At 44.8% G+C, this 11,499-nt stretch overlaps 1 long non-coding RNA gene across 1 annotated transcript; it reads right to left on the reverse strand.

The window, feature by feature from the left end:
- Positions 1 to 1,111: 1,111 nt before the first annotated feature.
- LOC131196148 (uncharacterized) lies at positions 1,112 to 11,117 on the reverse strand. The gene is made up of 3 exons (XR_009154641.1): positions 11,014 to 11,117; positions 9,729 to 9,874; positions 1,112 to 1,343 (listed from the first exon to the last, which is right to left on the reverse strand). It is a non-coding gene; the product is annotated as an uncharacterized LOC131196148 (long non-coding RNA).
- Positions 11,118 to 11,499: the final 382 nt, after the last annotated feature.

The following is an 11,499-nucleotide window of genomic DNA, read 5'->3' on the forward strand; positions in this document are numbered from 1 at the left end:
CTCTTTTATTTGGTCTATTTCTTTTAAATAATTTATATCCCTCTAGCTGTATGTTCCATTTGTCAGTTTCATCCCACCAAGTTTCCGTAATGGCAACAATATCATATCTGCCCTCATTTACTTGAATTTCTAATTCACCCTGTTTATTCCTCATACTCTGTGCATTGGTGTATAGACATTTGAGTCCATTTGGATTGACCTTGTGTTTACTGTCTATATAACCTGTGTTGACTGCCCTTACTTTCTTGCCACCTGTTGGTTTAGTGCACATGGTATGGCACTCACTGTTAAATGCTTGGTTTTGCTTGATAGCAGGGCTGTTAGTCTTACCCATACAGACATCTATGTTACATGCACTTATAACCCTTTTAGTTTTCGATTGCTGGGGACAGAAATTTTTTGTATCAGTTAATTCTCTGTCCCCACTGTTCAGTTTAAATGTTTATCCAGAAAATCTGTGAATGTATTGCTAAGTAACTCAGTCCCTTTCTTTGATGGATGCAATCCATCTCTTTTGTACAATTTTTCATTGGACCAGTTGCAGACATCATTGGACCAGTTGCAGACATCATATATTTTAGCATTTTTTTCATATCTTGATTGTATTTGTACCTGCGGCCACCATGCTAACTCTATCCCTTGACTATTCAGTTCCAGTTTACTTTTCAATTCCCCTTTCTTATACAAAATATCTTTATATCTTATGATTTTTTCCATATCAATTGATACATTTGGATGTATCAATGCCTCCATCATGGAGAGCAGACTGGTATTTTCAAATAGTGTTTTTCCTTATTTTACCCATACTGAAAAGAGAGAATTTCTGATAAATGTCTTATCCAGTCTCTTCTTAAAAGCCTAGTTTTACCCACAACTCCTGGAGGCAATTTAGATTAAAAAAATAACAACACTGTCCTTTTTTTATTTTTTATTTTTTTGTAGAAGGACTAATATTTATCTGGCCACAAAAGGGGATTCAGAATAATCCAATCATTAAAATAGAACTTTTATAAAAGGAAGAGGATTCTTTTAATGTGAGAAACATTTACCAATTCTTTAAAAAACTCATTTGTTTTTATAAGGATCAGGAATTGTGTATCAATGAGCGGTTATAAAAATATGGAACTGGCTTTTGCAGGGGCCACTACAACTGTTTCAATCACTTCTTTAAACAAACGTTAGTATTCAAGTGATGACCTCAAGTTTGGATGGAGAGAGGGAAATAATCTGGAGTTCTTACGGTTTTTGTTCTGTCCCATCTTTGGATTTCAGTGACTTCCACAAAATAAGACAAAATTAGTGAAGCTTTGGAAATCCAGACCATTCAGGAAATTAGACAGGTCCTATAATATAGGAGTAAGTGAAATAAAGAGAAAAGAAGGAAAGTGTTAGGAATGCAAACAGAGGAAAGGAAACTCCAGCACAGGGAATGACTTACAAATGAAACTGACAAGGAGGAGCCTGGTTGGAAGTCTTTGTATGCAATCTTCTTGTTCAATTGAGGATTCTTCCCATGAGGTGGTCTCCTGGTCTGAAAAAGCTCTATGTGTTGTTCCCATCCTGGTGCTCCACACTCAGCGGGGGCTTCATTCTCAGCCTCCCTAAGACTGGCTGGGACATCAGCAGCATCAGAAGCAGAAGCAGGAGGTCCATAATTCATGGGGGTGAATCAATCAATCAATCAATCAATCAATCAATCCATCCCCTTCCTGTTTCTAAAGAACCATTAGAAGAATTCAAAGGATTCTCAGAAGGTGGAATATCCAGGTGTTTTCCTGATTCAAAAGGAGAGAAACTAAGCTTCAACTGAAAAGGAAAAGTTTGAATAACAAGGACATTGACTTCTGCTGTCCTTCAACATGATTTCTTGTCTCCAGACACTGCTGGGGAACAACACTGTCCTGATTAGCACAAGGCAAAATCCAAAAACCCATATAACTAGTTTGCAAATGTGTTAGATTGCCCTTATATAGGGAGCTGTCAGGAAGTTCAGCCAATCACGTTTGAGTATTCTTCCCATTCAAACAACGGACCAGAGGGAAAACTATCAGGCTGTCAGTATCTAACAAAAACCAGCAGTTTAGAGAACAGATATAGCTCAAAACATTATAGAATGCCCACATACTTGTGTAGATGTTGGGTAGCATTACTACAAGCAGTTTCTAAGCAAACGCAAACAAACTTTATCTTTGCAAAGAGCTGTACTTACAAACACAATACTGTAGTTTGCGAAGTATAGTACAGTACTTAAAAAGAAACAGAGCAGTTCCCAAAGTGCTTACAAACAGTACAGTATTGTAGAGTAACAAAAAAGAATATTTTAAAATACTTACAAAAACAATTCCAGCACCCCAGTTCTCAAGCCCAGGCAGAAGCAAATCTTACATGCACCACCAAAACAACAAAAACCTAGGAGCCTGGCCTGGCTGGCTGGCTGCAAAGACACGGGATCTTGTTTGGCTATATCGCCAGGTACCCCAAAAAATAAAATAAAAAAAAACGGCCAGCTTTCAGAAGTTGCCTTGTAAACCTGAAAAGGCCAGGCAAGACACAGAGTTAAAAACAGCGGCCACTGCAGCAAGTGACTGAATCCAAGTCACATGGCTACAGAGGCCTAATTTTGAGCGCAGTTTTGAATTTCTAACACAAATACCCTTTCTGAATACATTCGTTCTAGTGAAAATTTGCTGAAGGAACCCTCATATCCAGGGGATTAGCTGTATACTGCTTTATATCCCCAAAGTTTTTTTAAAAGTTTTTTATTTTAAACACATTAAAACAAGACACAAACATACAACATTTATATACATACCACTTTTTTTTTATCAGTTCGTTCAAAGTGGTCCTTTCTTACTATTTACACATCTTTTAACTTTGTTTTAATCTACATTTATTATCTATCTTCCTTTATTTCGTCTACATTTTACCTTGATCTTCACCATTTCCTCTCTCCTTTATTCCTCTTTCTCCTTTTTCCTATTTTCCAACCATTCATACCATCTACACCACACTTTGTAATATTCTGTATCCTCTTTCTCCTTGAGTTCTTTTGTTAGTTTGTCCATCTCTGCTCATTCTAAAAAATTTTTAATTAAATCTTCCTTTTTTAATTAAATCTCCTTCTTCTAATTTTGTGCAGAGACTATGCGGGCTGCTGTTAATATGTGTAATGTTAAATATTGTATTTCATTTGTGTAATTTCCTATGGGAATTCCTAGTAAAAATTGCTCTGGCTCTCTTTATTGATTCCTGTGTTATTTCCTCTAGCCAGTTTTTAACTTTGGCCCAGAATTGCTATGCCACTGGGCAAGTCCACCAGAGATGGTAGTATGTTCCATAGTTACACTTACATTTCCAATATTTTGGTGAATTACTAGGGAACATCTTTGCTATTCTAGCTGGCGGAAGATGCCATCTATGAAACATTTTCATCTGGTTTTCCTTGTATGCCGTTGATATTGTCAATTTCATATTTATTCTCCACATCGTCTCGCATGTCTCTAATTCAATTGTATGTTTGTAGTTCCTTGCCCATTTGATCATAGTATCCTTCACTATTTCCTCTTCCATTTTATACCGTAACATGAATTTATATATTTTACTAATTAACTTTTGTTCCCTCCCATATATAATTTTATCCAATTCATTTTGCTCCAATTGTATCTGATTAGTTTTTGTATTTATTTGTATTTATTTTATTTATTAATTTAATTTATATACCGCCCTTCTCCCGAAGGACTCAGGGCAGTTTACAGCCAGATAAAAACAAAGTTACAAAAAATTAAAAACATTTTAAAAATCTAATTCAAATTAGGCCAAAACGAATAAAAACAGTGATAAAACCATAATAAAACCCACATTTAAAATACGTTAGACCAGCCCTGCGCGATAAAACAAGAAGGTCTTTAGCTCGCGTCAAAAGGTCCGGAGGTCGGGGAGTTGTCGTATCCCTGGAGGCAGCTCATTCCAGAGGGCAGGAGCCCCACAGAGAAGGCCCTCCCCCTGGGCGTTGCCAGTCTACATTGTTTGACTGACGGTACCCTGAGAAGGCCCTTCCTATGGGAGTGCACAGATCTCTGGGAGGCTATTGGTGGCAGCAGGCGGTCCCGTAAATACCCCGGTCCTATGCCATGAAGCGCTTTAAAGATGGTAACCAACACCTTGAATTGCACCCGGAAGACCACAGGAAGCCAGTGCAGCTTGCGCAGAAGAGGTGTTACATGGGAGCTTCGAGTCACTCCCTCTATTACCCGCGCAGCCGCATTCTGGACCAGTTGGAGCCTCCGGGTGCTCTTCAAGGGGAGCCCCATGTAGAGAGCATTACAGTAGTCCAGGCGGGAAGTGACGAGGGTGTGAGTGACCGTGCATAGGGAATCCCGGTCTAGGAAGGGACGCAACTGGCGTATCAGGCAGACCTGATGAAACGCTCCCCTGGCGATGGCCGTCATATGATCTTCTAAGGACAGCCGTAAATCCAGGAGGACGCCTAAGTTGCGAACCCTCTCCATAGGGGCCAATGACTCGCCCCCAACAGTCAGCGATGGAATCAGCTGGCTGTACCGGGATGCTAGCATCCACAGCCACTCAGTCTTGGAAGGGTTGAGTCGAAGCCTGTTCTTCCCCATCCAGACCCACACGGCCTCCAGGCACCGGGACATCACTTCAACGGCATCATTGGGGTGGGTCGGGGTGGAAATGTATAGCTGAGTATCATCAGCGTACACATGACATTGCACCCCAAAACCACGGATGATCTCACCTAGCGGCTTCATGTAGATGTTGAACAGAAGTGGCGAGAGAACCGACCCCGTGGCACCCCACACATGAGGCGCCTCGTGGCCAATCTCTGCCCTCCTGCCAGCACTGTCTGTGATCGGTCAGAGAGATAGGAGGAGAACCACCGATAAATGGTGCCTCCCACTCCTAAACCCTCCAACCGTCGCAGCAAGATACCATGGTCAATGGTATCAAAAGCTGCTGAGAGATCTAATAGGACCAGGACAGAGGAACAACCCCTGTCCCGAGCCCTCCAGAGATAATCTACCAACGCGACCAATGCCGTCTCCGTGCTGTACCCAGGCCGGAAGCCGGACTGGAATGGGTCAAGATAGACAGTTTATCCAGGTACAGGGGGAGCTGATGCGCCACCACACCCTCAACAACCTTCGCCACAAACCGAAGGTTGGAGACAGGACGATAGTTCGCTAAAACGGCTGGATCCAGGGAAGTCTTCTTGAGGAGGGGCCTCACCACCGCCTCTTTCAAGGCGGTAGGGAAGACACCCTCCATTGAAGAAGCGTTGATAATTCCCTGAAGCCAGCCTCATGTAACCTCCTGTGTGGCCAGTACCAACCAGGAGGGACATGGGTCCAATAAATATGTGGTCGCATTCAGCCTTCTCAGTATCCTGTCCATGTCCTCGGGACCCACAGTATCGAACTCTTCCCAGATGGTATCCTCAAGATCTACTTCCATCATCCCACCCGAATCTACCCAATCTGAGTCCAGCCCTTTCCGGATCTGAGCGACTTTATCATGCAGATATAGTCCGAAATCCTCAGCACACCCTTGCAAGGAGTCCTCCCAAGCTCCCTGATGAAGGAGGGAGTGGGTCACCCTAAACAGGGCAGCTGGGCGGTTATCTGCCAATGCAATAAAAGCGGAAAAATACACACATTTTGCCGCTCCTATCGCCACTAGGTAGGTCTGAATATGAGACCTTACTAGTGTTCGGTTGGATTCAAAACGGCTGGCCCTCCAACTACTCTCTGGGCATCTTTTCCAGCACTTCATCTCTCTCAGCTCCTCAGAGTACCAAGGAGCCAGTCAAGATCAGCGCTGGGTCAGAGGCCGCAAAGGCACAACGTGGTCCAAAGCCCCCGCTGCCGCCCTTTCCCAGGCGGCGACAAGTTCTTCAGCTGAGCCGTGAGCTAGATCCTCAGGAAATGGCCCAAGCTCTGTCAGAAACCTCTCCAGGTCCATCAGGCGCCTGGGACAGAACCAACGAATCGGCTCCATCTCCCTGCAGTGTGGGTTGGCGGTTCGGAAGTCAAGTCGAAGGAGTGAATGATCTCACCATGACAGGGTTTAATAACTAAATCCCCTAATTCTAGATCATTCAACAACTGTCCAGAGACAAAAATCAGATCCAGAGTGTTTCCCAGATGTGAGTGGGACCATTAACTAACTGGGTCAGGTCCAGGGCCATCATGGAAGCTGTGAACTCCCGAGCCGCTGCAGATGCTTCACCAATTGATGGCAGGTTGAAATCTCCCATAACCATAAGTCTAGGGGTATTGACCGCCATCCCGGCTATCACATCCAGCAGTTCAGGCAGGGCTGCTGTCACGCAGCAAGGAGCCAGGTACGTAATCAGCAAGCCCACCTGCCTCCCCTGACCCCACTTCACAAAGAGAGATTCACTTCCGGCTATCTGTGGTACAGCGGCCTCCCTCAGTTCCAGACCTTCTTTAATAATAACCGCCATCCCCCCACCCCTACCCTGGGCCCTCAGCTGATGAAATGCATGGAAGCCCGGTGGGCACATTTCAACAAGGGGCACCCCCCCTTCCGTGCCCAACCAGGTCTCTGAAATGCCCATCAGGTCAGCACCTCCCTCTTGTATAAGATCGAAAATAAGGGGGGCTTTATTCACCATGGACCTGGCATTACATAACATCAACCGAAGGTCCAGGCTCTGGGGATTCCAGCCACCCGGGGAACAAGAAAAGTCAGAGGGACCGGAGTGCGCGATCACTCGCAAACAGCGAGCGCGCACTCCCCAAACATGGTACGGGCCCCCGCTTCCGCCATATCTGCCCCTCCCAATTACCATGCCAATGGAATAGCCCTCATAGAATCGAGCTCCAGCCTCCTCCTTCGCCTCCGAACCGATGGTATCTACGCCGCGAGCCGTTGCAGGGTCCAGCCATATCCCTAATGGGTTTCCCCCAGAGCCCATCCTAACCCTCCCTCCCCTTAAAAACCCTTTAAAAACGATATTAAAAAACTCCTAAGTCCCTTCTTTGCCACATGCCACCTCTCAGGATTCCAAATTCCGTCATCGAGGTAGGCCTTCGATAGAGTGGAAATCTGTGAGAGGGGGGAGTCTCGCAGACCAAGAAGTTCTGCTGGCGAGTACATCTGTGATTATGAAGAATGGCAAGTGATCCCATCCTGGCCAGTCCAGATGATAACCTAACAAATCTCCGACTGGGAACAGATAGATGGAAATAAGTCCGAGGTGGAAAATGATGTTACAGGATCAGCAATGTTCGTCGACGACTGAGCAATCCCTTGACATCGTCGCCCGCATCGGTCGCTGGGCCACAACTGCTCGGCCTCTGAGAAGGCCCCAAGGAGGGAAAATGTCGCTGCCGACGCCACCGCCGACGCCGCTGCAAAAATGCCGCCGCCGCCAAGAGATGCCGCCGTCGCCATCGCAGCAGCCACCATCCAGACCAGCTGCTCAGGCCTCTGGGGGGGCGCCCAGGGAGGGAAGAAACCGCCACAGGCCCCAAGGTGAAGAAGCCATTGCCGCTGAAAAACGCCACTGCCTCTGCAGCAACAGCCGCGGCAGGCACCATCGCAGTGGCCACAGCCGCCCAAACCTCCCAGAGGGCTCCATGGGGGGCTCCATGGGGCTCTGTAGGGCTCCATGGGGGGAAACATCATTGTCGCCACCACCACCGCTGCCACGCCGCCACCACCACAGAAAATCATTGCCGCAGAGAGCACTGCCGCAGTCGGAAACGCTGTGGGGGCTCTGTGAAGTTCCGTGAGGGCTCCATGAGGCTCCACAGGGTCTGTGGGGCTCCGTAGGGGCTCCGCGGGGGAGCCACCGTTACCGCCGCCGCCACCACCACTGAAAACCACAGCCGCAGGAAACATCGCCGCTGCCAGAGATGCCGCTCCACCGCCGCCGCCGCCATCACCCGGCCAGGCTGACAGAGCCATCGCTCACCCCCGACTACGTTCGTAGCCTGTCACTCTCTTCCGGGCTGAAGAAACGTTCCCCTAGCCAGGCCAGGGACTGAAGGGGTCGAAATCGGTCTCCCTGGTCAGGACCGGTTGGAGAAGGTCATTCCATTCTCTGTTTCACAGCCACAGCGCCATCTTGAGCATGCGTAGAAGGGTCAAGGTATCTTCTATATATTTTGATCTGATTTGTAAATAAGTCCACCATTCGACTTCCCTATTCAAATCCTGTTCCAATTCTTGTTTTGTTTTTAATTTTCCCAATTCGTTTAATATATCCCAGTATCTAATTATTTTAGTCCAGTCTATTAAATTTGGATGCATTAATGTTTCATTGGGCAAAATCCAAAACGGTATTCTCATATAATGTTGCTTTTTGATTTTGTTCCAAATTAATAGTAGTGAGTTCCTAATTATACGTCTTCTAAAATACCCATAAGTTTTATATATACCCAAAGTTTTGGTAGAGGATTTGTGGGCGTTCAATTGCGCACTCCTTGTTCTTGTTCACAAAGAGATAAAAAATGGTAAAATCATAAGATTTGTTGCCAGGTTTTGGTTTGTAGTACAGGCACGTAGCAATTGTTCTACTGCCAGAAAAGGCAACTCGTCACTTCAAAGGAACTGGGAGCTTATTCTCAATTAGAAATAGCTTCAAAGATATGTCAGCATCTACTATGGCATTCCCTTTGTGTTCGCAGGTGCTGTGCACTACATCACCTAAACCCCTGAGGTGTTCTTCTTTAACCCTAGTATGATAGTGCAGAGCCCTATAGGCTGAATCAAGTAAACTGTTAAAGTTATTTGCAGAATAATAGGTAGAACCACCATGAAAAAAACAACCATTAAATTCAAAGGCTGTAGAGCTGTTTATGATAGCAAATCCATCCAAAAAATAATTTCTTTGGTTTTCATCTCCTTACCAAACATGCTGAATGTTAAGTTTCTCACTGTGTGCCATATACATCAGCCATTGTATGGCGAGTGCTGAATACTTTTTGGGGGTCTTCTGGTAACTGTCCAAAGGTGTTAATGCAATTGTGTTGTTCACAAAAATACACAGCAGTACTGCGCCAGACAGATAGAGGTCAATGTTGCATACTGGAGTGCATCGAATCGCAATCTCCTCAGAAACATCTCCCCCACTCTTTGTGAAAAATTTGCATCATTTGTTCCCTAAACCAATTACAAGCCTCTCCCAATATGTCTACATTTTGTCTGCAGCAGGAAGCTGCAGTAAGTTTAAACATGGTACCTCTATTAGCAGTGTGTCATTTCAGAAGTTCTTCTCTCTCACCAGGCATCATGGTTTCAGGACTGTAATACTTGGCATCAGCCTGCAGCCCCTCATAAACTTGACTGTCCATTTGTATTACACAAATGAGGAAAATGCCACTTGTTCTCCTAAAATCCTATAGCTTTGGGTAGTTTGCTTAATTGAAGGGTCAAAAAAAAAAAAGGCTAGCAATAAATCAAATCTTAAAGTATGGCAGGATAATACATAGCACTTAAAAATTGAACCTGGACCTTTTCACAGATCAACTGTCTGAGGATTAGATATCTATCATAACCCTTGGAGTTGTGAATCTAATTGGGGTGGTGCGGGGAGTTAAGATTTACAATACACAGCCAAGTGATTAACATAAAAAGACAGAAAAAAGTTTACAAAACGTGACGTAAAAAGCATAGACGTCATTTGAAAACAAACACTGATCAGAAAAGGTGGAGCCGATCGTTTTGGTTGGGCTTACCAGAGCACTGCAGTCCCCTGGATCTTCTCTCCCTGGCCCTTCACAACAATAGTCTCGGCTTGCTCAGCTATGTTTGTGCCAGAAATAGTTGAATTAACAAACCAGGATAGGTTTCTCCACTAGTGATGTTATTTCTTCTTTATTAACTGCAACAAACGGGTTTCAGTCAATTCCAAGTACGAATGATACAAAGTCAGCGCTGAGAGCTTCTGCCTCTCAGTTCTTTTTAAACATGCAGCACCACTCCGCGCTTCACCCCCAGACATGTGGTTCAGCTGTTCAGGGGTTAGCGTCATCATTGCCATTTCTCCCTTGCTGGTCATCTGTCAGCACCAGGAACTGTAGTGGCTCTTCTCACAGTCGATGGTATCTCTGCCTTCCTTTGCCACCCAACACCGCAGCAGCCCGCAGAGAATCTCCACCACCATCCATTAATAATAATAATAATAATAATAATAATAATTTAATTTTTATACCGCCCTTCTCCCGAAGGACTCAGGGCGGTGAACAGGCAGATAAAATAATACAATACATTTCAATAAAAACACTATTTAAAAAACTTATTCAATAAAGCCTAAATTTAAAATACAATACAAAATATAAAATAAACCCCAATAAAATCCATGTTTAAAAACCCTATTAAGCCAGTCCTGCTTGGAAGAATAGATATGTTTTAAGCTCGTGGCGAAAGGTCCGGAGGTCAGGAAGTTATCGAAGTCCTGGGGGAAGCTCATTCCAGAGGGTAGGTGCCCCCACAGAGAAGGTTCTTCCCCTGGGGGTCGCCAGCCTACACTGTTTGGCTGACGGCACTCTGAGGAGGCCCTCTCTATGGGAGCGTACCGGCCGGTGGGAGGCATGTGGTAACAGAAGGCGGTCCTGAAGATATCCCGGTCGTATGCCATGGAGCGCTTTAAAGGTGGTAACCAACACCTTGAAGTTATCAACCCCCCCTCCCCGTGCAACCCTTATGCTCCTGTTGTCGTGGTGAGGTTTGGCAGCAATGTGGTCTTGTGCCAAATGGTTAGATGTTGAGCCGTGGCTGAGCTCAACAGCAATTATTTTGTACATTTAATACTTAAATAAGAATAAATGAAGTACACAAAACAATAAAAGAGGTACACAGATACTTACATAAAAGCAATAAAAGTGTCTTCAATGTCACTTCTTTGCACCAATGATAATAATGACCTACAAAAAGAAGCTATACCAAGATATACCAATTTAAGCATTTAATACTTAACAAAAGAAGTACACAAAACAATAAAAGAGGTACACAAATACTTACATAAAAGTGTTAGTAGTCTTTAACTTTAAGATGTTTCCACATAATTTTTTCAATGGCACACTCCTCACTTCCACTTTTCTTGATCTTGATTCTCAGATCATCAGCTGTGTGATGGTGTGCTCTTAACCATTTTTTAACTGCAGGAACAGGGTCCCATTTTGTAAGAGATAGTCTTGGCTTGCTCAGCCACAGTTGTGTCAGACGCCATGAGAAGAAACAAGCCAACTTGGTTTTCTTTCCAATAGTGACTTCATTTATTGGGTCTGCTACAAACCGGGTCTCAGTAAAAGTCGAGGTCTTTCTGTATAAAGTCAGTGCTGAGAGCTTCTGCCTCTCAGCCCCTTTTTAACATCCCACACTGCTCATGCCCCGCCCCATGGCTGAACTGCTTGGTTGATTGGATGCCTGGCCACTCTTTCCCTCCTCGTCTGACAGCCTCAGCTGCCACGTCATCAGCTAAATCCTGGAACTAAAGCAGCTCTTCCT

The sequence above is a fragment of the Ahaetulla prasina genome, chromosome 3 (assembly GCF_028640845.1).
Source record: "Ahaetulla prasina isolate Xishuangbanna chromosome 3, ASM2864084v1, whole genome shotgun sequence".
NCBI classification, from domain to species: Eukaryota; Metazoa; Chordata; class Lepidosauria; order Squamata; family Colubridae; genus Ahaetulla; species Ahaetulla prasina.